We start from the raw sequence: 26,309 nt of genomic DNA, 5'->3' as shown, positions 1-26,309 counted from the left end.
CAGACCTTCAACTCCCACCTCCAGCGATGCTTTTCTAGCATCCCTGTTGAAGTTGGGACATTGAACCTGAGTGGTCGATGTTCAAAGCTTCTATTGCGGAAGCTGCTGCAGGGAGCTGTGACCTCAAGGTTTTAGGTGCCTTAAGGGGAGGTAACCCTCGGACACCATAGTGAACACCGGTGGTCAGGGAAGCCGTCTGACTGAAGAAGGAGAACATCCGGGATACGTTAGTCTGGGGAACTCCTGAGGAGGTTACAAGGCACCGACAGGCCCAAAGGGCTGCAGCCTCAGCGGTGAGGGAGGCAAAGCATGTGGGTGTGGGAGGAGTTTGGAGAACACATAGAGAAGGACTTTCAGGAGGCACAAAGGTGTTTCTGGAAAACAGTTGACCTCGACTGAGGAGGTAGTCGGAAGGTGGAAAGAGCACTTTGAGGAACTCCTGAATCCAACCTGCACATCCTCTGGGGTGGAGGCAAAGCTGGAGGATGATGGAGGATCAGTGGTGCTCTCCCAGGAGGAGATCACTGAGGTAGTTGAACAACCCCACAGGGGCAAAGCCCTGATGATTGATGAGATCCGTCCGGAAATGTTGAAGGCTCTGGGTGTTGAGGGGCTGTCGTGGTTGACACACCTTTTCAATATTACATGGAAGTCTGGAACTGTACCAAAGGAGTGGCAGGCCAGGGTGGTGGTTCCCTTGTTTAAAAAGGGGGACCAGAGAATGTGTGCCAATTACCAGGGCATCACACTCCTCAGCCTCCCTGGGAAAGTCAACTCCAAGTTGCTGGAAAGGAGGGTCCGGCCGATTGTCAAACCTCAGATTTAAGAGGAGCAATGCGGATTTCGTCCTGGTCGTGGAACACCCGACCAGATCTTTACTTTTGAATGTATCCTGTTCGGGGCCTGGGAGTATGCCCATCCAGTGTTTTGTGAACTTGGAGAAGGCATACAACCAGGTTCCCTGGAATTTGTTGTGGGAGGTGCTGTGGGAGTATGGGGAGAGGGGGTCTCTGCTGAGGGCCATCCAATCTCTGTATTCCCAAAGCGAGAACTGTGTCCTAGTTTTCGGCAATAAGTCGGTTTCCGGTGTTAGCCTTTGTCACCAATCCTGTTTGGGATTTTCATGGACAGGAGGAGGGCTGCAGTTCAGGGAGGTGGGGGTTACATCCGTGCTTTTTGCGGATGATGTGGTCCTATTGGCTCCATCGGTCTGTGACCTCCAGTGCTCAGTGGACTAGTTCACAGCTGAGTGTGAGGCAGCTGGGATGAGGATCAGCACCCCTACATCAGAAGCCATGGTTCTTAGCAGGAAACCGGTGTGTACTCCGGGTAGGAAATGAGTCCTTACCCCAAGTGAAGGAGCTCAAGTATCTCAGGGTCTTGTTCATGAGTGAGGGTAAGATGGAGCATGAGATTGGCCGGGAAATTGGAACAGCAGGGGCGGTGTTGCGTTCGCTCTATCGCACTGTTGTGATGAAGAGGGAGCTGAGCCAGAAGGCAAAGCTCTCTATCTACCGGTCAGTCTTTGTTCCTACCCTCACGTACGGTCATGAGCAATAGGTCATGACTGAAAGAACTGAAGATCGCGGATACAAGCGGCCGAAATGAGTTTCCTCAGGAGCGTGGCTGGAGTCTCCCTGAGAGAAAGGGTGATAAGTTCGGCCATCCGACTCGGAGTAGAGCCGCTGCTTCTTCACGTGGAAAGGAGCCAGTTGAGGTAGTTCGGGCATCTGATAAGGATGCCAACCCGGAGACCTCCCAAGGGAGGTGTTCCTGGCATGTCCAGCTGGGAGGAGGACACGGGGCAGGCCGAGGACCACACTGGCCTGGGAGCGCCTTGGGATCCCCCAGTCAGAGTTGGCCAATGTGGCCGGGGAAAATGAAGTTTGGGGTCGTCTGCTGGAGTTGCAACCTCTGCGACACGGCCCTGGATAAGCGGATGAAGATGATGATGATGATAAAATACATATTGAAAGGGAGGGTCTGTGAATGCGTGGTGAGGTCTACCCTGGAAAATTCACCAGCCAATTACAGAGCGTTTAGGGAAACACAGCCATTCACATTGACATTGATGTGTAAAGGGACTTCAGAGTATGTGTGTGTGTCGGGGGCTGCACAGGTACAGGGAGCACATGCATCCTAATATAATCATATTATTGTAATTTACGGTGACGGCATAAAAAAATGCTGCCACTTAGCAATAGTTAAGTGTTTTTGCTGCACTTTGTTCAGTATCACTAAAGCTGAAGTATTCATACTTTGACATCATTGTGGACTTATAAGAAAATGGTCTTCCCATTATCTATATATCTACAGAATATCAGAATGTCAAATAGCCAAAAATGTCTATAAATAATAATGAGAAATGGCCAATATATACAGTTTCTCACTGATCTAACCAATATATTTAAATTATTTTCACTAAGTCAATCTTCAGGCTCCTACAAATGAGGAAAAACTGAAAATAGCATCCTCAAATTCAGTAGAGATTGACTGAAAAGTTACTCAAACGCTTAATCAGTTATCAGAATTGCTAATAATTGTTTCTCTCACTAATGTAAATGAGCTACTGTCCAAATGGCTTAATAAATTACTACTCATTGTTTATATCAAAACATGTAGGGAATTTAAATTCAGTTTATGCCAAAGTCTGTGCAGCTTATGTCAATAAAAACACTCTTCTCTTCCCACACACACTTTCACTCCTCCCTCACATCTTGTTCAGCCAATACACACTGACTGTTCAAGTGTCATAGCTAACACCTGTTACCATGCTTTTGTCTTGCGAGTTTATTGTGATGCACTGTACAACACTTCTCACTGAGCACAAGACAAACTCGGCCTGCCTCATCAAATGTGTTTGCACAGAATGTTGGTGGGCGCTATATAATTTGAAGTTTAAATGTGAGGACAGCATACACTGTACAAGGTAGTTGACAGGATTGAGCAACCACTCTATCTATATTCATTGGCTGTAGAGCATAGGCAAAGGTGGCTTGGTTTCAAATCAAAGTAAAAAACAAAAGAGCCATTAAAACTTCAAAATGACCAGTCACATGAGTTATTTTATGTTGAAGTCACTGCAAAACATGAAATTTTACTGTACAGAACAACTCCTTTGTTTTTCTTATGTTTTTAATAACTGTTTGATTACAGGCTGTCTGAGAGGTTTGCGGTCTGAATTGTAGTCTCAATGTGTGTGTGAGAGACGGAGAGAGGAGAAGGAGGGTTGCGTTAGCCTGACAACCGCTATTTTGATGGGGCCAGAGCCAAGTATCTCGACAGATCCACTTTCCCTTCTCCTATTTATCCCCTGTCCTCCCTGCGTTTCCATCTCCAGTGGCCTCCCTGTCCTCTTTACTCCATCCCCCCATCTTCTTTCTCATGCTCATCATTGCTCTCCCTGCTTTCTTCCCAAACTAACATTCTCTTCTTTTCACTGATCCCACCCACCCCCCATTACTCTTTCTCTTTTTTTTTTCTCCCCTTTCTCTGAGTTTTGCCCTCCTTAGGAAGCTTCACATTCACTTGAGTTGAGCTCAGAGAGTAGTTAAATAAAAAAAGGAGAGACAGAATATCAATCATGTCAGTGTGGTTTGTTTGAATGTGGTTGTTTTTTGGTATTACAAAAAAGCAACAACAACACTTTTCAGAGCTTTATCCATGTCCCATATTATTTGTGGGAAACCGTTAAAGCCAATATTGTCTGGAATGAAAGAAACACAGATTAACTCTTAGACCCCAGAACTCTGCTTCTCACTGGCCAGATTGTTCTCCCCACTGCTGCACACACATACACGTACTGTACACACACACACACACACACACACACACACACACACACACACCACCACCACAGACTCAGTTCCAGTTGCCAGGGAGACCGCCATACCAAGGCTCTGACCCAGGAGGTTTGGGACTGTTTTTCAACCCCCTCTCCCTACCCAACACCCCAAAAGCAGGAGAGAAAGATGGCAGCTGTAGGACAGCTGTTCCTACCAGGCCTGAGCCTCAGACTGCAGACATTATCCCACCGTCAGCACAGCCCAAGCAGCGTTTTAGGGGACAAAAACACCCCACTGCCCAAATGATTAGACACATCTACCTGACTTAGCCGACTCTTTGAGAAAAAAGTGAGTGGAAAAAGAGAAAAGGCAAATTCTGCACTGACCTCACTGACCTTATTGCACTTTACAATATAAATTTGGCTCAGAGTGTAGCTTGAATGCACTGTATAATTACTTCTCAGGATATCTAATATTTTTTAATGTAGCTCAACAATTCACAACCTTAGACAACATCATCATCATTATCGTTGCTCTGCTGAGTGGCAACAGTTTTACCTCTGCCAGCTGCCCACAAAAATAGTCACTGGATAATTGGCTTAATTTCTATGGTGTGTCCAGACAAAAAATTCTAGTTATTTATATCATTGAATTTCCCCTAATACGGATTCTGTGACTCCCATTCGCATGTTGTTTAACAAACACTACATTAAACAGGATATTTTCACTAATTTACGATAAGTCTACAAGTCAACCTATAGTCAAGGGACTACACGTGGAAAAAACATAACATATGTGAACATTTTGCCAAATACATAAATTCAAACAAACAGAGAATGTAATAAAGTTCTTGATGTAAATTACTTGAATCTAATCATAACTTATCAGACAGGGTCGGTCATACACACGGTACACGGTACATACTGTCCGTGACAGGTTTTTTGATGATATTGTTATTAGTTTCACTGATATACATTAAACTGTAGGAAACTGATCATCTTCCATGCTTCCATAAACAAACAAGCAGAAAGTGAACAACCAAAGCATGACGGAGAGTCAGTAGTAGTAGTAGCCCCACTTTACAGTATCCTTTACCACACTGACTGTATAATGCCTCATGTTCATAGGTAACATGTTGGACTATTCAGCGTGTAATAGAATTTGGATGCCCCCCCAAATCTCACATATCTACACGAATCAAAGAGGCAACTGAGCTGAGACCAATGGCAGACAAACTGTGTCGGCTTTTAGATGGTGCAGCAAATTAAAGCATTGGGGGGTAGGTGGGGGGGTGATCTCTCAACTCCAGAGCATGCGGCGTATCTATACTTCCATTGGGGAATGGGGCGATTATGCCAAGATGGATGGACACCTTTCGATGCATTTCAAGGGCAGACAGATCAGTATGGGATCATTACTTCTGTGAAGGCTTGGTTTAGGGATCTGAATTGAAAAGTTTTTGTTAGCATGACTGTACTGCAGATTTTGTGGCACAGGCAAGGCAAATTCGTGAATCCAAGTGCACTTATTCAGCAATGCTGAAGAGAAACATCAAAACATATTTACTTTACAAATCATCCAAGTTGGCTCTCTCTGTTCACATTTTACTGAAAATACATGACATACTGTACAAGATTACCTGACAGGAGCCATCATTAGAAGGTGTTCATTGTAGTGTGCATACAAATAGATATTTTCAACAAGATTAACAGCTGTGAAGGATATCTGGTGGGTATCTGGTGGCCAGGTTTGTTTCCCTTTGACCCGCATGCCGATTTACAGTCTGTGTCGCAGCCTTGGACTCATTGTGCTCAAGCCAAGGCATTCACATCCATCCAGCTATGTTTGTATAGAGTCTTAATGGCTCCCTGTCTAAATGAGGTGTGAAATATGTGGGAGGATTTGGACTGGACAGTCCACTCACTTCTAAAATATATAATTTATACAGATCCATTTCTATTGCTTTGCCAAAAAAATGAAATAGCTGCTTTGAGATGGCTTCCAAGAGCCCGAGACACATAAAAATAACTGCTTTTCATGTTCAACCTAACAGCTACAGGAATTATGCAAACCTCCATTTGTCGCTGTGTATATTCTCACAGTTTCAGTGCTTCAGTCATATTGTCTTTATAATTAGGTTGTAGTCTTCTACAGGAAGAGTAACCTGTTCTTTTTTCATCAGAGCGCCAGTAAAAGGAGCAGGCTAAGTTAGAATGGTGGTGATTTGGCTCTCCCCCTCCATCTGTTTTGTTTTCCTTCCATCTCCCTCTTTTTGATGAGCTGGGTCTTCAGTCCCCCTTATAAAATCCCATTAGCTCTTAATGAAGTCGGGCTCCTAGCCTCTCGGCCTCACCTCATTTAGCACGATTGTCTAGCGACCATTAGCATGGAGGCAATTACAGCCGCACGACAAGAGTAATTGGAAATGCCGACAGGGACCCTGAGAAATGGGAATAAATAAATATAAAAAAAATATTCCAACTAATAGGCTTCCATTCAGATGGCAGGGAGGGAGCCGCATGTGTCTAAGTTAAATCAACATAATTACAATTAGGATTGGTGGGCTAAAGAGTCTGAGTGAGGGAGAAATGGATATGGATGGATTGGAGGATAATGGTTAAGCATAGAGGTGGTAAGGGTGATGGAGGGAAACATGGGATCACACAGTGAAGCTAATAAAGAGACCACAAGTGTGACCCTGGATCCATGTAAAAGTGAAGTCAGAGACACGGGCTCAGTACAGGACAAGTTTTCCTTCTAACCTTTTTTGACTAAAGGTTGCCAAAACAGGCCCATAGGTCATTTAATTACCATGGATGATCCCCCTAACCTGAGGCCAGATTGGAGGCTGAAGAATCTTACAAAACCTCTGCTAAAAATGTGATACCTAAGGAAGAGGGCTAAAGAAGCCCTGCAGAGTGTTCACCTTCTCCCCTTTGTGGAATTTTAAATGGCACCCTCTCTACTAGAGAGGATAAGCTAATGTGAGCATCCTATGGTAGATACTGCATATCATCACATCAATATGCATATTAGCAAAAGCTACATTAGCCTCCCCTTTACTTTGTAAAGCATTTATGATAAATATGCTATGCCAGACATCTTCATTGAAGGAAAGTCTCATACACGTCTGACAGGGCTAAGGAAAATCACAACAAACAACCTGCTACCCTCAGTCAGGAAGAAAGGCAAATAACTTTCTCTCCATGAGTGAGAATAAACGAGGCCCTGGACGCTTCACTGCCAGCACTCCACCAGTATCTGATTTGCAATAACATGCTGTGTTTCTGAGATGAATTCATGTAATGAATTACAGCAGGTTATATTATTTCATTACCACCAGCAAGGAGGTTAATAATCTAACATCTGATAATATGCTTTAGGTCCAGTGTATTAGTTAGCAGGATATCTTAAATATCATAGCTCAAAAGATTTTATAGTAGCTAAAAAGTTGGGTATTTTTATTGAGATGAGATTCTGGTTGCTGGAGACTTTGGACTAACATGCATCTGAGAATCGACACTTCTCTGGTCTAACGTTATCCAACTGTATTAGGATCAATAATCATTTAATATAATCTTACATAAAATGCCACTCTCTTATAATGTGTAGACTAATGTGAACATGAGCTATTTGCCATAGATCACTGTGATTAAATATTTTACAGCAAACGACAGCGCAGGCTCATTAGACTGAAACGGTCAGAGTCATTGGTCATTAGTTTGACTCAAATGAAAAGCTCACATTGTTGAGCCATACCCTGAAACAGACATGGTAGAGTCATTAAAACTGCACCGTCTTGGTAAATGTGCGTGTCATGTACGTGACTTCTAGTGTGGACATATAGGAAAGAAAATAATTAGAAAAACTATATGCACAGGATGTAAAAGTCCATCTGAGAGGGTTCTGATCAGGTGTATTCATGCCTTAATTAAAAGATGAAGGAAACATTTACAGTAAATACAATCTGTTAGACAACAAATTCAAAGTTGGAACATTTAGTATGTGTCTTAACTATTTCATTTCAGAATTTATGAAGAAGGATTTTGCCTTCTTAGGCCAAAAATTTTAAATGATGTTATTTTAATTTCCAGTTAATTTAGGAAAAAGAAATCTGATGACCTTCTACACAACTCTATTATTTTATTATTAGATTAAATAGGGAACTAATGACTGCATGAACTAAGTGGTCTACTTGAGAAGTATGGAAGGCTGTACTGAAATAACAGCAGGCTGCAGGCTTGGTGCCAGATTACCATGGCATCTCTTCTGTTCAACCCCCGCCACTTTACCCTGCCCCCTCACTCTCACCGCATCAACAACCATTTTTGCCCCCTTTTCTGCCTCCTAAGCTGAATGACAGGTGGCAGAAACCCGATCAGCATGGGCCTTCATCAAGGAAGCGCTCAGTTTCTCAAATGGGCACACAGCCCGCTCGCACACCCGAGGGCCACAGCGCAGGGACTTCGGAGGCCGGAAGGGATATGTATGGGGGTGGGGGGGCATACATGCAGGATGAGAGGAAGGGATGGGGGAGCTGAACAGCCAAGCAGTGGAGTTTGCAGCGGGTGTCCAGGGCTCAAATGGGAAACAGGAGGCAGGGTCCCACAATAGCCAGTGCGAGAGTCCCAGAGGGTCCTCCACAATAGCAGGGCAAGTGGTTACTGTCAACAATAACCTCCAAGGCCTCGCTGCTTGAAATGAGATGGTCCCACCCTTCATCATTTCCCTTTTAATGCTGCTACACAGCTAACGCAGGGATTATTATCAGATACATGTATCAGGGCATGTGTGAGTAGAATCAGTGATGTCCTGTCACATGGATGTTCATTATAGCTTTGGCTATTATGCTACAGCATAAGATAACAGTAATAATAAAGAGCACAGTGAAGATTGAAGATTTCAGACTAAATTCTGAAGAAAAACTGCAGCCCTGGTGAAAAATGGGCATGACTTCACATCCTCTGTAGCACCTCATTCTTACAATGCACAGACTTCAAGATGTACTTGACAGCTACTACCTGTCTTTACACTCCACATCAGATCTGAAAAGCTATTGGCTATCACAAGTGCAGCAGAGCATCTTGGCGCGAAATTGAAAATCCGCAAAATAACTGAGGCCCGTTCCTGTTCAACCAACAGTCCTTGATCTTCAAGGGAAAAAAGTTTCTTTGTCTAAAATAGCTTTACAAGAAATCACTCCATGGGCTGGAGTGATTGTTAGTGGAAGGAGGAGGGGGCCATTGTAATGGCGAAGGGGGGGATTCCTCCAACCAGGAGGAGATTTAATTAGTGAAATCTCATTAAGTCTAACAAAATTAAGCGTAAAACAATCCTTGCTGGGGAATTATGGTGGAGATGGGGGTTTTTTGGGAGAGGGAAGAAGGGGAGGAGTCGGGTGCACTTAAAAGCTGAGGAGACTGGTGGAGACTGGCTGTGCGATTAGTCTGGCCTGTGTGCAGGAAGACACTAGGCCTCGCCTGGATATCAGCAAGACAGTGCAATGTGTGTACAGATCCCCCTTTGTCCCTGCTCTTATTTTGTCCTGTGGCTCAATGCCAGTGTAAGTGCATTAACCCCAACAGTAAAAAGCAACACTTTGCATCAAGGCTTGATCTTACAAGAGCACGAGAAATTACAACAAGAAAAATGTTTTTTCAGTCGACTATTTTGCATAATTTACATTCAACGCTAACATCCAATGCAAATACATTTTTTACAAAACCTGCACATGACAGCTGTAGCCTGCAAGTCAGGACCACCACATGTCTAGAAAACTCTTCTAAGAACGTGCGACTCACTACACTAGCAGAAAGCAGTAGCCTTGGAGGTAAATTATTATCTGAATGATATGCTAAGAAATGATATCTGTTGTATATGTTCATCTTGGTAGCCATTGTGATAAAGGATTCTTGTATCTTATTTTCACTGCAAGGAATCATGGTACCTTCCATCGGTGAGCATGGCAGTGGTTGACCCACAGCTAGAATGAATGTTATGGGTTGAAACCCAGGCCTGGGGCCTCTTTATGAGTGCACATGTTCTCCCTGTGCTTGCGTGGGTTTCCTCCCTACAGTCCAAGACATGCCTGTCTAGGCAAATGTTTTAGTCTAAATTGCTCAAAGCCGTGAGTGTAAATGTTTTTTTTTCTCTATATGTCAGTCCTGTTACAGACTGGCTACCTCTCCAGAGTTAGCCCCACCCTCACCTGAGAAGCCAGCTAGAATTGGCACCAGCATACACTGTGACCCTGATCCCTGAAAAATTCCAATGCAACCACATTGTGATTTTGATTTTGATAAATTTTGTAGTTGTAATGTAAATCTTCATGACCAATAGGCACCCTGTACTCCTAAAACTGGCAACAACATTGAGAAAAAATTAGAACTTGGAATTCAGCCATTTCGAAGAGGTCTCAGCATCACAATGCTCCTACAGAGAACATTTTAGTCTCTTGACACATGCCTGCTCCAATACAGCTATATCTCTGACATGTTGGAGCACGAGCCTCAAACTCACTGTTATATGGGAGCAAGGGACCCAACACAAACCTAATTAGATTGATCATGAGTTGGACCTGAGAGATGGAAATTATGCCTCAAAGATGAAATTTGAAAAAGAAAATTATCAGAGTTTTCAATTCATCAGTAACTATTGCAACTTTTTACTTTTTATATCAGTTTTCAAATATTGCTAACATTGAAGCGCAGAGGACAGAATAGATCTTTCATTTATTTCAGCCTGCACCAGAGGGATAGAAGGTATTCAAATTCTCAAAGACAGCAGTTTCCTCCCAGTTTCTAATCTCATTGTCTCTTGAACAGCTGCAGGTGGATATGTGTATTGGCATCAACAACAAAATATAAGTCAGTGAGTCAGCAAACAATAACTTCTGCTTGATCAAACCACTTAATTATGAATTCAGCACAATCATTTAAGTTATAGCTGATTATGATCCTGAGAGTCACTTAAACAATTTGTTTTTGTGCAGTCTGTTTTAAAATGTAAGTTCTATTATGCCAACATTATTAGCTGTAACAGCGCGCCACCCATTGTAGCATCCCATCACAATACCACAGACTGGTTTACTGACTGGCAATTTCATGCCTCCAGTTCATAATTTGACTGTGGGCCATCTTGCTATGTTTTTAAACCAGAAGGTTTTTTAAAAATCACTTAAAAATGAACATCTTTTATTAGGGAAAACCTGACACTAGAGACTGAGAGTGTTAATTAACATTTACTGAAATAGATCAATACAATCTGTCTTAATAATTCTTAGTTGTTATACATACATACAACTTCACTGTAATATTAATATGAAACAATGATTGTAAAGACCAACATAACTACCAATATATCCGCACCAATGGGTTCCTATAATTAATTTAAAGGTAGAGCATTACACTGTTATCTCACTGCTTCAGTAATTCAGCAGCCTTTTCCTCATTGAGTCAGGTTCCAGTCATGGGTATCCAAAAAATTTGGGGACATCATGGCAGCACATCACAGGACCAATATTCGCTCCAAAGCAACAATGAAGAGCCACACAAGTGTCAACTTTCATTTACATTCACTTCTGGTTGCAATTGCCAGCAATACTGTTTACCCCAATAGTTAACCAGATGAACTAAAGGATCAACTCTGTACAGTTTAAACGATGAAAACTGTAAGAGAAAATAAATCAACTCAAACTAGACTTACAGTACAGTGCAATCATGCTCTCAAATCCCATTAGATCACAATTCACAATTCAATTTAATTTCATGTTGGCTCAAGATGCAAATAGTGTTGAGATCCAATACACAAATCATGAAAAAAAACACAGCTATAGTCTGAAGTTTGAGAAAAAAGTGAGCAGAAGAAGTCAAAGTTCTTATTTCAGAGCAGAAGAGATGTAGAAAAAATACGTGCCAGCTATTGTTTGGTTTCAGCTAGTGTGAGTGAAGGGCAATCATTAACCTTGTTCTTTAGCATGCCAACATGTTTATAGCATGAGTTACGTTTGATTGTGCTCTCTTGAATGAAATCACACACAGTAGCTGGCCTGTGAAGGAACACATTAGCTCCACCAGAGATTATGTTACTGGAAGTCTGTCGTGTCAAAGTGAACATTCTGTTACATCTAACACGTAGTTCGCATACTGCACACAGCTTTGCTCATGAAATGTATCAACAAACACTTATACAACCAGGGCAAAAATCATATGGTTCATAGGAAAGGAACTGAAAACTTACAGTTAGCTTGCCCGCAGCAACACAGCCGCTTTCAGTGTTGACGTCTGCTCAGTTGCCCGGTATCCAACACTCCATACAAAGCCTGTTGACAGATGACAAGCACTAAATGTATGCCTTTTAATAAAATCATCATTACTTACTAAAACATTATCATTATATTACTGAAAAAAAAAAAAAAAAAAAAACGTCAGAAGCTCAGTCATACAGGTGTGGGACATGGAAAGTTTTCTTTTTCTTCCTAACAGGACAGATTAATAGATATTACAGGATAATCATCCCAAGATCCTCTCAGTTCTCTGCGACAGTTCTGGAAATATGAGTGACTGTGCAAATAACAGAGATTTCTACACACTGCATGGGTCTTTAAGTGTGGAAATGTTTTCTTTAAGTAAAAGTAAAGTAAAAGTAAAAGTAAGATGCTATAGATTATTGAGAAATTCTTACATTTCCTCAAATCCGAAAGTCCTATGTTTAAATATTTCCATTTGTGCTATACTTTTTTGTATCAGCATGTTATTGTTTTATAATGACATTTTAACATGGTTTATAGTTATGAAAGTCTCATCCCTGCAGACAAAATGCCTTTGGTTGTAATTTTCAGCGGTATAAGTAAACAGCGGAGGTTAAGGAGCTGCACATTCCTTTGAGCAATCGACTGGCCGGCTGCCTCTGAACCACACGGGGCAGAGAGAGTCACGGCGCACATGAAACAGATTTAAGTTCAATCAAGCATTCAGGGCCGGACACCTGATCTTTCACTTAAAGCTCCTCTAGAACAGTGGGAGTGTGGTTGGGCCTCACAGCAGGCCACCTACCTCCAGCAATCTGCGAACACAGAGCCTCTGAAGGGATGGTATTTACCCAGTCTTGCACAGCTCAGTGGGGACTACTGTGTGTGTGGTAGGTAGTTACTACCAGACACCCCGTGTGAATGGGGGATTGGAATGAGACCTGGGAAGATTTAGCGAGGAAAGCCCAGACTTCCTCTATCTCTCTCTTTTTTTTTTTTTTTATAAATAAATAAAAAGTGAATATTCTGTCCTCCCAGACTATTTGCCAAATGTTGAGAAAACTCATCTTCAATTCATGTCAAATGTATTTCATAAATATTGTTAATTAAATATAGAATAAATTATCATTTTTGTCAGTTATTTCAAGATTTTATAGATCGTATTGTAAAAGTCACTATTTTTTATGCTTTCAAGTAAAAGCAACAATAAACTATAATATTGATTTTGTAATAAATATTAAGCCACTTCTTTATTACACTAACAGAATAAAACAATGTATATGATGTGCTGGTGTAGTGGAGACATATTTTACTTAAAATTGTGATTTCCTGTGCAAATGATTCAATGCTCTTCTTCCTTCAAAATAGAGTTTCTCATACTGTCCACTCAGTTCCTGCCATTGTAATTCAACTAAATGGTCTTTATTTTAGGGAAATCCAGCTATCAGCATTTGATCTTTTAGCAAAGAAAGATCTGGAGCTCAAGACTGTGAAAGAAAATAAGGCATATTAATGTTGGTTAAAATTAGTTCAAAGCACAGGAAAACGAAAACATCTTTAGGATGTAGTTTGAGTTTCCCTGCCAAACAGCCTCCTCAGACTGGGGGAGATTTGGTTGAGAGCATTTCTTAGGTTTCTTTCAGCCATAAAGAAAACATTTTAGCCTCTCAGTAATCTTTCCCCAAGTCCTCCCTAAGCTCCAAGGGCCCTTCCTCCCGCAGTCATCCCTCTGGCCCCGTCTGGGATCCTGGAGCATCATCTCTATATACTGAAGCCCATCACACACACACACACACACACACACACACACACACACACTGCATTCACCATCCCTCCATGACCCCTCTGGGACCCAGCTGACCTTCCTGTTGACGTCAAAGTAAATCAGTGCAGGAGCCAGTGCAGCAAGGGGCTCCACCCAGGGGGTTGGAGGTCTAATCACTGTGTTCCTCACAAAAGCCACAGAGGAAACATTAGCATTCCTGAATCTGCCTGCCATCACTCACACTGCTGCCTCCGCATGTGTACACAGGTACACACACATATTTAACTTTGTTTATTTTAATCCTTTGCTACTTTAAACAGCATGATTAATGCATATATTGTAGAACAGCCCTCAACATATATTGGACACTTTTAGTTCAGTTACTGTAGAAATTTAAGATTTAAAATTCAAGACCTGTGAGCAGACATTAAAATATAAAGCATTCATATATCAGTTAGTTCAGCTCAGTCAGATGCAGGCATTTCAAAGTTTAATATGTGGAAACTTAATTTGAAATCAGAGGTAGGTAAAAACAAATCCACAATTTACACAACATAATCAACATGGCAGGTTGTTACACACAGGACAGATGAGTTTTTAGTCTGATTGCACCTCACAACTCATCCTTAACTCATGCAACAAGTTCCTTTTTAGCATTAGTTAGGGAATGGGGTTGATCGGTGCTGCTCAATGTGGTCTGGCCTTGTCTGATGACATCAGTGAAATGCCTGAACAGCCACCCTTACAATGTGGCTCAGGTGTTCTTAGGTTCTGTGTAGAGTTTGCATGTTCTTGTTCACCTTTATGGGTTCCCTTTTTCTTCCACACTCCAACAGACGCGCACATGTGAGCTCCAATGGTTGTTCGTCTTTGTAAGGTACACTGGTGGCCTGTCCAGGGTGTACTCTGATATAGGCGAATTTGACTTCAGGTCTGGGTTTCTATGCAATGTGGTCTAATGAGGTGAGTGGGTAGTATTATTATCTCGCAAACACTGGGAGTTTTTACAGCTTTTCTATCGCTATTAGAGGGAGATTTTGGACACAGTAACACATTTTCGACACATTTCTGATAAATGCTGAGTCACTTTTGTGCCAGATTAGGCAGTGGCAGGACGACACCCAACTCTTGGATTACATTCCATTTTTAATATGGCTGAAGAATTGAACTTGCTGCTGCTGCTGCTGTTCCACGGACAAGTTGCTCTTCTTGTGAAACGATTGTTTTATTGTTGCACCGTGTACAACATTTGCTCATATTAATAATGGGATATGCTCCAGTGCATCAGGCAACCCCTCAGAGAGAAGCTAGGCTCATTTGACTCATTTGATTTCACCGCGACAAAGCTGGTTTGGAGGAGACACAGACATGATTGAATATTCACAACTTCCTGGCTAAACTTCCTCTCTGATCATATGGAGCACCACGCAGCTGAAACAGAACTCCAGATGGACGCCTTTAAGATTCCCAAATCCTTCTCGTTTCGCTAGCAGGAGTTTTGGGGTCAAGGTGTGAAGGGAGGACCAAAACCCGTTTCCCACAATCCCTCCACAGCTATAGCCCCCCAGCTGTTCAAGGGCTTCCATAACAACAGCTGCGCAGAGGTTTAGTGGTTCACGTTGCTATGACAACAGCAGGATCAATTGGCATGCACAGACTCTCAGTGCTAATAGTGAAAGTGACATTATGCCATAATTTCATTTCAATAAAACACAGGCAGGTTTTTTTTCTACTGTGCTAAGATACAGGAGGACATAAAAAGGAGGCAAATAATTAATTTTGCATGATAATGTGAGTGGCTCAAGCACCCAAATCTAGCAGGAATCTCCCACGCATATTGACAACCAACCCAGCAACCTCCCACTTCAAATTCATTCCCTGGCACAGAAGATTAACTGAGTACAGAGTGTGATTGTTTCCAAGCTCATACAATGGAAGCTAAATAAGTCTCCGTGCCCAGCAGCTGGATGTGCCACAGATCACTGTCTGGCAGGATGTTCAACAATCAGAAATATTTCTGTTCTCCTGACAAACAGGATATCGGGTCACTTGGTCACCTTGACAGTGAGGAATTGGACGCCACAGGGGAGGATTTACACTATTGTGCAAGAGGCAACATCAGCTGTTCTTTGTGTTTACACGTGGGACCATAGAATCTCAGGTGGCATAATCACAAGAAGAACTTTTCATATGTAACCAAAGGTGAACTTTCTCATTGGTCATCATGCATCTAAGTTATTAAACGTTTGGTTCTTGCAGCTTTAATCCAGCCAGTCCAATTTCAGCCATTTGATGCTTATTCCTGTGAATTACAAAGGGGCCTGTGATGACAATGGCAGGTATTCCCACAGGAGTAACCGGAGCAGGCGTGGCGTCACCACAGGGCTTAAGCCCCAACGTTTAACGAGCATGCAGCTGACACAGACAGCTGTGCAAGACAAAACACTGCACAAGCGCACACATTTAGCCTACGCACATCAACATAAGCACTTTGTCCAGCTGCCACATCAAACATCTCACATAACAGAAGGTTATCTAACTTCGCCCAATGCCACTAATCGACATTGACATTGATTATTCTTCCCTGCCTCTTAATATATGATAAAATCGAAGGGGGGCAAAAAATAGGAATCCACTACTAAAAATACTCACGTCATAATGAGTCAGAAAGGATTGTGCAAATCAAAAAAACAAGAGACCAGATTAATGTCCTCCAGACTTTTGGAAAAGAAGTTTCAATCCTTAGTACCACCAGTGGATCCCTCTATTTAATGAATCAAGATGAGAGGAAAAAAACAGAAAGTGCAGACTAGTGGGATAAAAAGAGATTATCCGAGTGGAGGTTAATGATGTGAAAAAGAATCAAAGACTTAAAGAGAATAAAGGTGTATGAACACAAAAGTGTATTGTGCTGAGGTGTTCACACACAGAATCACTCCATCCAGATTCTCACTTCACAGACATACATGTAGTATAATCCACCTTACATGGGGTACATCATAGATATGTCACATTAAGCCTGTATGTGTCAGTGGTGCTACAATTCAGCAATTCCATTTCTCTCACCATACTGTAGAGGTATTACATTTCCTCCCAAGTTCCCAAATGCAATAAAAAATAATATGTAGCAAGCTCCTGCACATAGGGTCTATATGGTCTGATCTCTGCTCCTTCAGGCTCTGGTGAGCTTCTTGCACTCATGTACTGTTTCACTCACACAAAGGCAACTACAAGAATCTGGCTTTCATATGGGCCTCAGCTGGCTGCCAGTCTGATTTTAAAGCCTGCTACTGCTGTTTGCTATTACAACAAACTATGCAAACCATCTCAGCTAAACCTGAGGCCCTTCACATACTGCTGTTTGGTTGAGGATCCCACTGAACAATTAATCAAAATGTAGTGAGATTAGCAAAATCCAAATTAGAGGAGGTAAAATGTGTCCCAACATTTGTGTGCATTGTCAAAACTACATGTGTTGTGGTGCTACAGAGACACGCTGGCCTGACAATCATATTCCCCAGACAAAACGAATCCTTGTGTGGTACAATATTTTAAATTTTTTGTGAAAATACAATGCAAAAAAAATTAACAAAAACTGAACTAAAATCTTTTTGCATATATATTCCAAATATGACACAAATAATTATAAATAGATTTTTGCATATTCTGCACCCCTACTTCTTGTCTTCCATCAAATGTCCAATGTTGGTGGCAAACTTTCAAAATTTCTGATTAACTAAATGTAATAAATTTACACACGTCCCCCTTCTAAAGCATACTGCAGATGTCATACAGACTGCTCCACACCTTGATTAAGGGAAAGGAAACACAAGATAATGAAAATGTTAACTTTACCACACAGCTTAACCAAGCTGATAAGAGACAACTTTATCCTGAGATCACATGTGTAATTTGGTCCTACACTCATACTTGCGGCTCCTGCCTCTTCAAGTGCGAGTACAGTCCTCACACCTGTGCATGTCTAAAAAAGTCCGTGCAACATTATGAGTGATCTCAGAACTGTGGAAGCTGAGTTGAAGGCAGTCTGAAAAGGACAGTTGTGCTTGTCGAACTGCTGCTTCTACTTGGATGTTGTTCTAACTGATCCATGTTTAACTGGTCAGGCCTTTTTTCTTATGATACACTGTCCACTGCTTAATCCCTTACAGTCCAAGGGTTTCCTAAAGAGTAAAAAGGATATAGGTTCAGCTATATCTGCTTGTTGGCAAATGTGCTTGAGAAAACACATCAGTTGACGAAATTACTAATGATATTTTTGCAAAGCAGGAAAATCCATGATCGGCACACAGGTAAATCAAACCAGAACTAGAGTAAACTGTGGCTCTGGGTGATATTTCCTTTGTTTGACAGGACCTCTGTCAATGCTCACTGTTTTCTTGAAAAGAACACAGAACTCTGCTGCATGTCCTCTCTTGTGCAGGGGAACAGTGGAGTCACAGTTGGGGATGGCTCTTGTGCTGAAATTTAGACTCTAGCTTCTATTTCGATTTTTTCAGGCAGTTCTATCATCTTCCTAAAATAAAGTAATGCACTTCGGAAGGTGAGAGGAAACAATCAACCTCTTTGCTGACCTTCATGATAAAACTATTGGGGAAAGTTTTAGGTCTCCTGAATTGAATTGATTAAAATCAGTATTGCACTGATGATCTTAAAGAGAGCAACTAAAACTGGAGGGGAAAACTTGGTGGCCTTTTAACAATTTTATTCCAACCTACATTTATTTTGGGATGTTATATAATCAACAGATGAAATTAATCAAACGGATTGAAGCCTCTGTTTCTATTTGAATCAAGAGACAATCATGACTGGTGACTGAACTCTAAATTTACTGCTCACCGCAGAGTAACATTTCTCACCCAGTGGTCTGCAAACAACCCCAGGTGGTTAGCTAGTCGATAAATTGAAATCTCAAACTGTCTAACAGTAACCATAGAACTACTGAGCAGTTGTGGGCTACATGTTGTTTTCAATATAAAGAATCAACTTATATTGAAATTCAAATTCTATTATTTAACTGTGTGTCTTACAGTGTTCTTGGACTCAGCGTAACTGAGGGATATAGATCAGAAATGATCAGCTGACATGAGAGACGACACGTGAATGAAACAGTTAACTAGCAGTTAGAATGCTCTGGGGTTGAGTGAAACTAGAATTAATTAACAGACACTGACAACAGACAAAATCACTCACAGGAGGCTGAAGATCAGTTCCGTGAAAGAAAATCATCTGAAAGCTCTGACATAATGAACGCAAAAAGAAGCAATAAGCTTAACTATAATGCCATCGCCACGACTGAGACTTGTTTGATCCCATCTGGCCGGCATTCACAGGCTTGAGTGCTTAGTATGATGCCTCATGAAGACCGCAACTTCTTATGTATTAATTCCTTCAATTTAGTGGTCTGTAAAAGAACCCCAGGTTTTTTTTTGTATATCTTTTCATGCAAGCTCACCACAACACTACCAAAGTAGCACCTGTTTTGGTTTTGACATGGTTTGGGAGCTAGCTGGTCTGTGAGTTTTGTTTTAGTAGTTTGCCCTTGGTCTGAAAAAGTTTGAGAACTAATGAGCAGGTAGTCTACACCAGTCTGTGCATGCAATTCAACAATGTGCTGATTTTTATTGAGGAAAACATTGTATTACTCAATAGTACAGTAACTACAAAAGACAATCCATAGTCAACTCCTTCGTGTCTGTTTCATGATGGCAGTGAATCAGCAAATAAAGGACTGTCTCAGAGCACAACTGATGCTTTCAGTTGACACACAATCAATTGCAACATGGAGCTAAACTGTCTACTAATCATTTATATGATGGGGCTTGCCATCAAAGGTATCAATTGTGAAATTTAAAAAGCAAGTGGACTAAAATGCTTTTTAATTTTTAGCATTAGGCATGTAGACCGGGAGGATGGAAACAAAATGGCAGTGAGGAATTCCCAATCAGTATCTGAAGTGAGTGAATCTTGTACTTTTTTCTTTTTTCCTTTCCTCGTTCTGTGACTCTTCTGTGCCAGTGTGAGTCCAAATGAAGGAAGTTAACTCTTTCGCTGACATGCTGGATGTCTACTTCAGCTGTTTACTCACTGTTCACAGCTCCTCATAATAATGTATTGGATGAATGTAATGGATTGCAGAAGTTACTGATAGCCAGGTATTCTCTGTAGTCTCACCCGTTCATCTCCACACATTAGCAATGCACCACTAATTTCAGAGGCCCCCTCAGCTCCATATCCAACTAGTGAGTGCTTCTCTGTCCGTTTCCCAGGAGAGAAAACGTCATCTTTAAATTTGGAGTGCTCTGCTATTTGTACTAATTGTCTTTGCTGATTTATATGCTCTATATACAGGTGCATATCACCAAAATTTAATATAATAGAAAACATTTTTTTTAATGGAATAGAAAAAATTAACTTACATATATTGCAGAATGTAGACATAAAGTCAAATATTTAACCTTTTTTGTTTTAATTTTGAGGGTTACACCTTATAGATCATGAAAATCAATCTTACAATATTTCAAAGTATAAACAATATTTAGTTTTTGATTTTGGCTAATTGACAGTGTAAATACTGGGTATCTCTCGACTGTTGACTGTTGACTTGACTGTTGTTGATCAGCAACAACTTCTACAAGGAAGGTAAGCACAGTAGGTCATGGCTGAAAGCTGGCTGTTAGCATAGTGCTGTATCCAAAATATTAATGGAAAGTTGACTGGAAAGGAAAAATGTGGTAGAAAAAGGTGCAACAAGTAAAAGGGAAAAGTGCAGCCTTGGAGATTTCCAAGAAAAGGCAATTCAAGAAGTTTACCTGAAGTTTTTAGACTTTGTGCTTTGTGGTCAGTGCAGCATGCAAATCGTCCATACCACAGTGCACTGATGAAATAATTCCTGCTAAAGGACCAACCAAGTATTCAGTGATAAATGAACATTTATCACACTCGCACATTTCTGTTCATCCGTTTTTGACTGACCACAGAAAATAATGTAATCTTTTGACATACCAGATTAATGTCTTTCAAACTTCAAATATTAGTCTCAAAATATAACAGTTTCACTTTTTGAATCAAATTCGGGAATTAAAAAAAAATCATGTTATTCTAATTTTCTGAGTTGCACCTGTACTATTGACCATGAGGTGGTGGGAGAGGGACAGCAGCACAGCGAGGTAGAGAGAGATTCACAGAACACAGAGACTTCTGATAAATAAAAAGTCAGACTATATATTCTAAATCCATTTCCCCATCCTCTTTCTCTGTCTTCACAAACAGAAGGAGGCCTGTTTTTAAGTTGGCGTAAAGTGGGAAGGTGCGAGTCCACCATCATTTCTGGCCATCATTCCTCACACCTTCACAGTCCAACTCACAGTGCTCTCCATGCCACTCTCAGAGAGGCGTCTGCTCACCTACATGGAGCCATTAAAGAAGAACGCCATCGTTTTTGGGAGATGAAAACATAAACAGTAAAATTAGTCACATTTCCCTGATGGAGCTCTCATACTAAATCCTTAGTGCATGATAGCAATCACTTGACACATGGTCTGGTTAAGGAGTAAGAACCTGAGCTTGATTTATGACTCTTGACTCACAGAGCAGATGCTTTCATATCAGTGGATCATAACAGTCCAAGATACACATATCCTTGGGACACCTCATGCTTTTTAATGATCTGAGTAATTTTTCTTATGCATAATAGCTACAGCCAGATGTGAAGACCACAAGCATCTCCAGCTCTTTGTACATTATGAACTTATTATCAGTGTGGACAACAGTTTATTTATGCTGCAATCGTAAATGAGGAATGACTTCTTCCACGTTTTGAGAAGTCATGTGCTGTGGAACATAAGTGTAAATTGAAACCAGTGCTGAAGAGCCTTAACCTGCATTCTTTCTAATGACCATGAGGAGGCAATTCTACTGAATGTAAAAAGAAACCTGATTGTATTGAAGTCTATGGGAAAGTGTCCCTCCCAAGGAGATGGATTAGGGGGTGGCCACTGTTGTTTTGATTAAACAATGCAATCAGGATAGAGTACAGAGCAGGTCGGATCCAGTTCTCACTTCTTCTCGACTCCACCTTCTCTTCCAAATATGGTTTCTACTGGTTTCGAAAAAACCAAGATGACCAATAGACAAATTATAAACTGAAGTCTTCAAAAGAGCAGCTCACAAATAATTGAGTGACATCACATAGGGTTGTGACTTGATGCTGGCAAACATAAAATATTTTTCATACAATGGATATTTTGTCATCCACAGTACAGGCCAAAAGGTTGGACACACCTTCTCATTCAAATGAATAGGAAAGTATGTCCAAACCTCTGGCCTGTACTGTAAGTCAATGTTTCTGAAATGATCCGATTAGATCAAGGACCCCGGCCTACACACAGACCAATATATGAACAAAATAATTACACTGTCTTACTGTGTTACTTGGAAAAGAATTATATCATGGAATTGTTCTGGGGGCATGTTTACATCCCTAAAAGCCACTCTGAGAACCACTATTTTAGTGACAGGTATAGGTAATAAGGAATAATAAGAAAATAAAATATAATCACTAATTTATAATATAAACACTTGTGTTTTTATTACTTTCAGGTCACATGTGGAGAGTTAATAACATAGCCTAATTGTAGTGTATGCTAAACAACTAGCATGAATCCTGCTATCACCACTTAAGAACTTGATTTCTAGGTGGTTTCACTAAGATGACAGGTTGACCCTCCAACCACTTTTTCTTTAAAGAAATAAATCTGACCCACAATCGGCACTATCATATTTCAAACTCGCATTCACACCACTTTGACACTGCAGCAATGCCTGAAGAGTGCCAGCAGGGAGATGGGCACCAACATGCCACGGAGGTACTGGAGACCTTGACCGCAGGAAATGTCTGGGGGGAGGGAGGGATGTGGGAGAGGGTGGGAGGCAGTTGGAAAGCTTTGCTCATCTCCCAGCAAGAACAAGGCCACATACACACACACACGGCAGACATTGACACCATGCCCCTCTGAGCTGCAGCCGTATTTACTCATACGCCAGCTCAGCAGCTGCTTCTAACTCACTTTTAGCACAGGCCCATCATCTCTCTATAGAGGTAAACCTTGATGAAGTTGCACAGGGAGTGGGAGCTGTGTGTGGGTGCATGACTGTCTTTTTTTTTTTTTTTTTCTTTTCTTTTTCACACAACGTGATCTTTGAAGTCCTCTAAACTTTGGAATTTCACCGTGGGTTGTTTATCCCATCATTGACTGCAAACATAGATATTTGCTGGAAATCTAAATGACGTTTTGAACATTTTCAAATTCTGCTTCTCTAGAATTTTTTTTATTATATAATTAAGTAACTAATGTATTCATGAAACTCAGTAGGAATGATGTGCTCTTATGTTGAATCTTTTCGAGCTCATGGGTGTGAAGGAAATATGTGCATTGTAGATTTTGTTTAAAACTCTATGCCTTTCAGTCAGCAAACACAAAAAAAATGTTTCTTTCTCTGAGGTAATTACAGTGAAATTCACAATAGCAGGAATGACATTGGAGTTAATTGTATTAATTCTGTCATTAAATTCTGAATATGACTTTTAATTTCTTCTTTTTTTCTCCCTTAGCAACTCAGTGAATTAAAAAACTAATTTCAATGCTGAAAATAGCTCATTATGTTTTGTTTTACAGGTTTTTGGCACAGGTTAGCAAAAGGTATCACTGCCAAAAATGCTGCAGAACCAAAAAGAAAAAAAAACTGAAACTGAAACATTTGGCATCAAAGAAATCGTTCTTATTATTCAGTGTTGGAGAATAAGCAAGAATTTGAGATGCTGCTGGCTGCTTTTCACTGTCTCTGGTGATTGATAATTCTGCAGTCTGACCAAACTACTAAACTTTAAATCTGTGTGGGTTATTGATGAACAAATGTTAAGAAGCACTGCAAAAATGTTTAGATTTTTGCTTGGTTGCAAGTTTCCTCAAGTATAAAACTTTTTAAAGCCTTCAAAATCAAACTATGGACACACATGCACCACAAAATCTACATCATTGCTGATTATCAGCACATTTCACCATGGCTCACATTTCCCAATTCCCTCTATTATTTTTATATATTACCTTTTAAATAAAGACCCAGTGACAATTAGGATACATTTTTTTGGTTGGAAAACTTGAAGCTATTGTGTTTTCAAATGTATAAATAAATGAAGACTAACTTCAGAAAAGGCAGCACAACTGGGCCTGATCTTGATTGGCGCCCCTCATTAAGTGGAAACTGAAATGTTGAAAGGGGGAACACAGAACTGGCAACGCAAAGCCATTGCCAGTGCCCACAGTCAGGCCATATTAGGACCTTATCAATAACCTTCATTTCAGTCATTGTAAAGTGAAACAAATTAAATCTTTCTCACCTGGAGTGAGAGCACTTTGCATTTTGAAATGAAAAAAATGGGACATTGTGAAGTCTTTGAGGGCAACTTGCAAATACTTTAGTTACCAATAATTAACAAGTGAACATCCAGTTTATTCTTTTTTCATTTTTCCCCAGTTTATTCTGTCAACAGCAGACCACCACAACCTGCTACCTCATGAGATCTCAACTGAACTGATGCACATCTGTCATTTGGATTGGACTAAATCTATGCACCAGACAGCTGCCAAAGTCAAGTAGCATAACTGGTCTATCTTTCACAATAGCCTCCATTATGCTCTTATGTCTTCTGCATATAAACTACTGTCTGCTTCATACTCCAAATGTAAAGTAGCATACATTACAAGGTACATTTCTTCACAAAAAGAGACTGGGGAAATGAACACACACACACACACACACACATACATTTTAAGATGAACGTACATTCAGACACTGCAGTGATATTAAAAGCTCTTTTGCATTTTCCCTCACTTTTCAGGAATGTCTTGAACAATACAATCTTTGAGATAGCAAACCTGTTATCGTTGCACATATCCTAACATGCTAATTACCCCACACACAGTTTGAGTTCATTTATTATGCATGAAATAATCTAATATGATGACTGTGATAATTATGCGCACATAGATAAGATAAAAGAGAAGTAACCAATTATGGCGCTGGAGTTGGGAAAAGTAATTATTCTTTGTTGTGGAAAGAAGTCTTGGTTTAGAAAAGGGGGTTCGGTCTGCCTTTTTTTCCCCCTTCACTCATTTCACAGTGCTTCAATTAACATGTGGAATCATGGCTGCAGTCCTTGATCTTGTTTAAGGGATATTTTCTTGATTAAGAAAGGAGTAACACTGACTCCAGGCCTTTCCATTTCAACCATTTAAGGACGTAAAAGCATCTCACAGTAAAAATAAACCAATAATAGTATAACAGTCTATGAAACAGCTGCTGAAATGAACTGCTCTCTGCATAGCTTCATTTGCAGCAACGTGTCTGTTATGATAATTGTACACACTCACTCCCTTCTTCACACTCGTGGAAATCTGACATGTTTACATTCTGACTTGAAAGGCAACATAACTCAATGCCTCGGGTCTCGAAGCAGAAAGGACACTCAAAAAAACAAAAGGAGTGATGCTTGCAGTGGAACACACAAATCAGACTCAGTGTGTCGCGTACTCATTAAATATTACCACTTCTAAAAAATCTGAGCTGGCATGCGGTTTAGCTCATGCCACTGTACAAACATACTTAACACAGCACAGCTTTCTTTGACAAATTATGTGCCTGCCACTGCAAATCACAGAAAACAGAGAGTTTCACTGTAATTTACATTTTTTGCAACTGTTTTGGCTTGAATTTGGTTGTAAATGTAACTTTTATGTGATGGAACGTGGCAGACTGGAAAAACTGGGCTGAACACAGCCCAGTACTTCCATGTGCATTTTGCTCACTGAGGAAGGAGGTAACTGCTTCAGTTGATGCAAAATGGACGAATGCGTCACTGCTGCAGCAATCAATAAAAATATCTTTTAAAAAATGCAGAAGAGTTAACACATAGAGCAAATGAAAGTTACATAAAAAATACTCATGGTAGATTTGTACAACATCAACAAGCATTATCTCTGTGGAGGATTTTCTTACTGACCTCTAACTAGAACCACATTTAAATGACTCAGGAGCACTCACGTCATTTTCACACTCATCCGGAAACCTCTGTCACCCATTACTCAGTCTAAGTCTCCCCTGGATCGCTGTAGTTGACTCATGATTACTTACAGACTCTAAGCTTCAGGCCAAACATGGTACCATGAGACCAGAAGACAGCTCTCACAAACGAGGCCAAATCACTTTTAACGGTAGAGGCAGATTTTCACATTCACACTAAACATCAGCAGTGAATGAGTGAACTGTTTCTTAGCAGTAAAGAGGAAAAATGCCGCAAAGGTGAAGAAAGAGACTTCTGGTGTGCTCTGTAGCTTTAAAACTGGAGGTTAATGTCAGTGGTACTCGTGTTTCCTTACACTCTCAGCAAAGTCATAATGTCCTGAATGTAATGAAGTGAGGAGAGGGGAACGCA

General features: G+C 40.8%; 1 protein-coding gene across 1 annotated transcript in view; it reads right to left on the bottom strand.

The window, feature by feature from the left end:
- Window positions 1-26,309, bottom strand: part of pknox2 (pbx/knotted 1 homeobox 2) — an 88,800-nt gene that overhangs the window by 56,229 nt on the left and 6,262 nt on the right. The window contains exon 2 of the mRNA XM_029519332.1: window positions 12,024-12,105. The gene's annotated coding sequence lies outside the window, so the exon portion shown is untranslated. The remainder of the gene's footprint in view (window positions 1-12,023; window positions 12,106-26,309) is intronic.

This window comes from Echeneis naucrates, chromosome 14 (genome assembly GCF_900963305.1).
Source record: "Echeneis naucrates chromosome 14, fEcheNa1.1, whole genome shotgun sequence".
NCBI classification, from domain to species: domain Eukaryota; kingdom Metazoa; phylum Chordata; class Actinopteri; order Carangiformes; family Echeneidae; genus Echeneis; species Echeneis naucrates.
The sequence above is the reverse complement of the archived record's forward strand: the minus strand, read 5'-3'. Positions and strand labels throughout refer to the sequence as shown.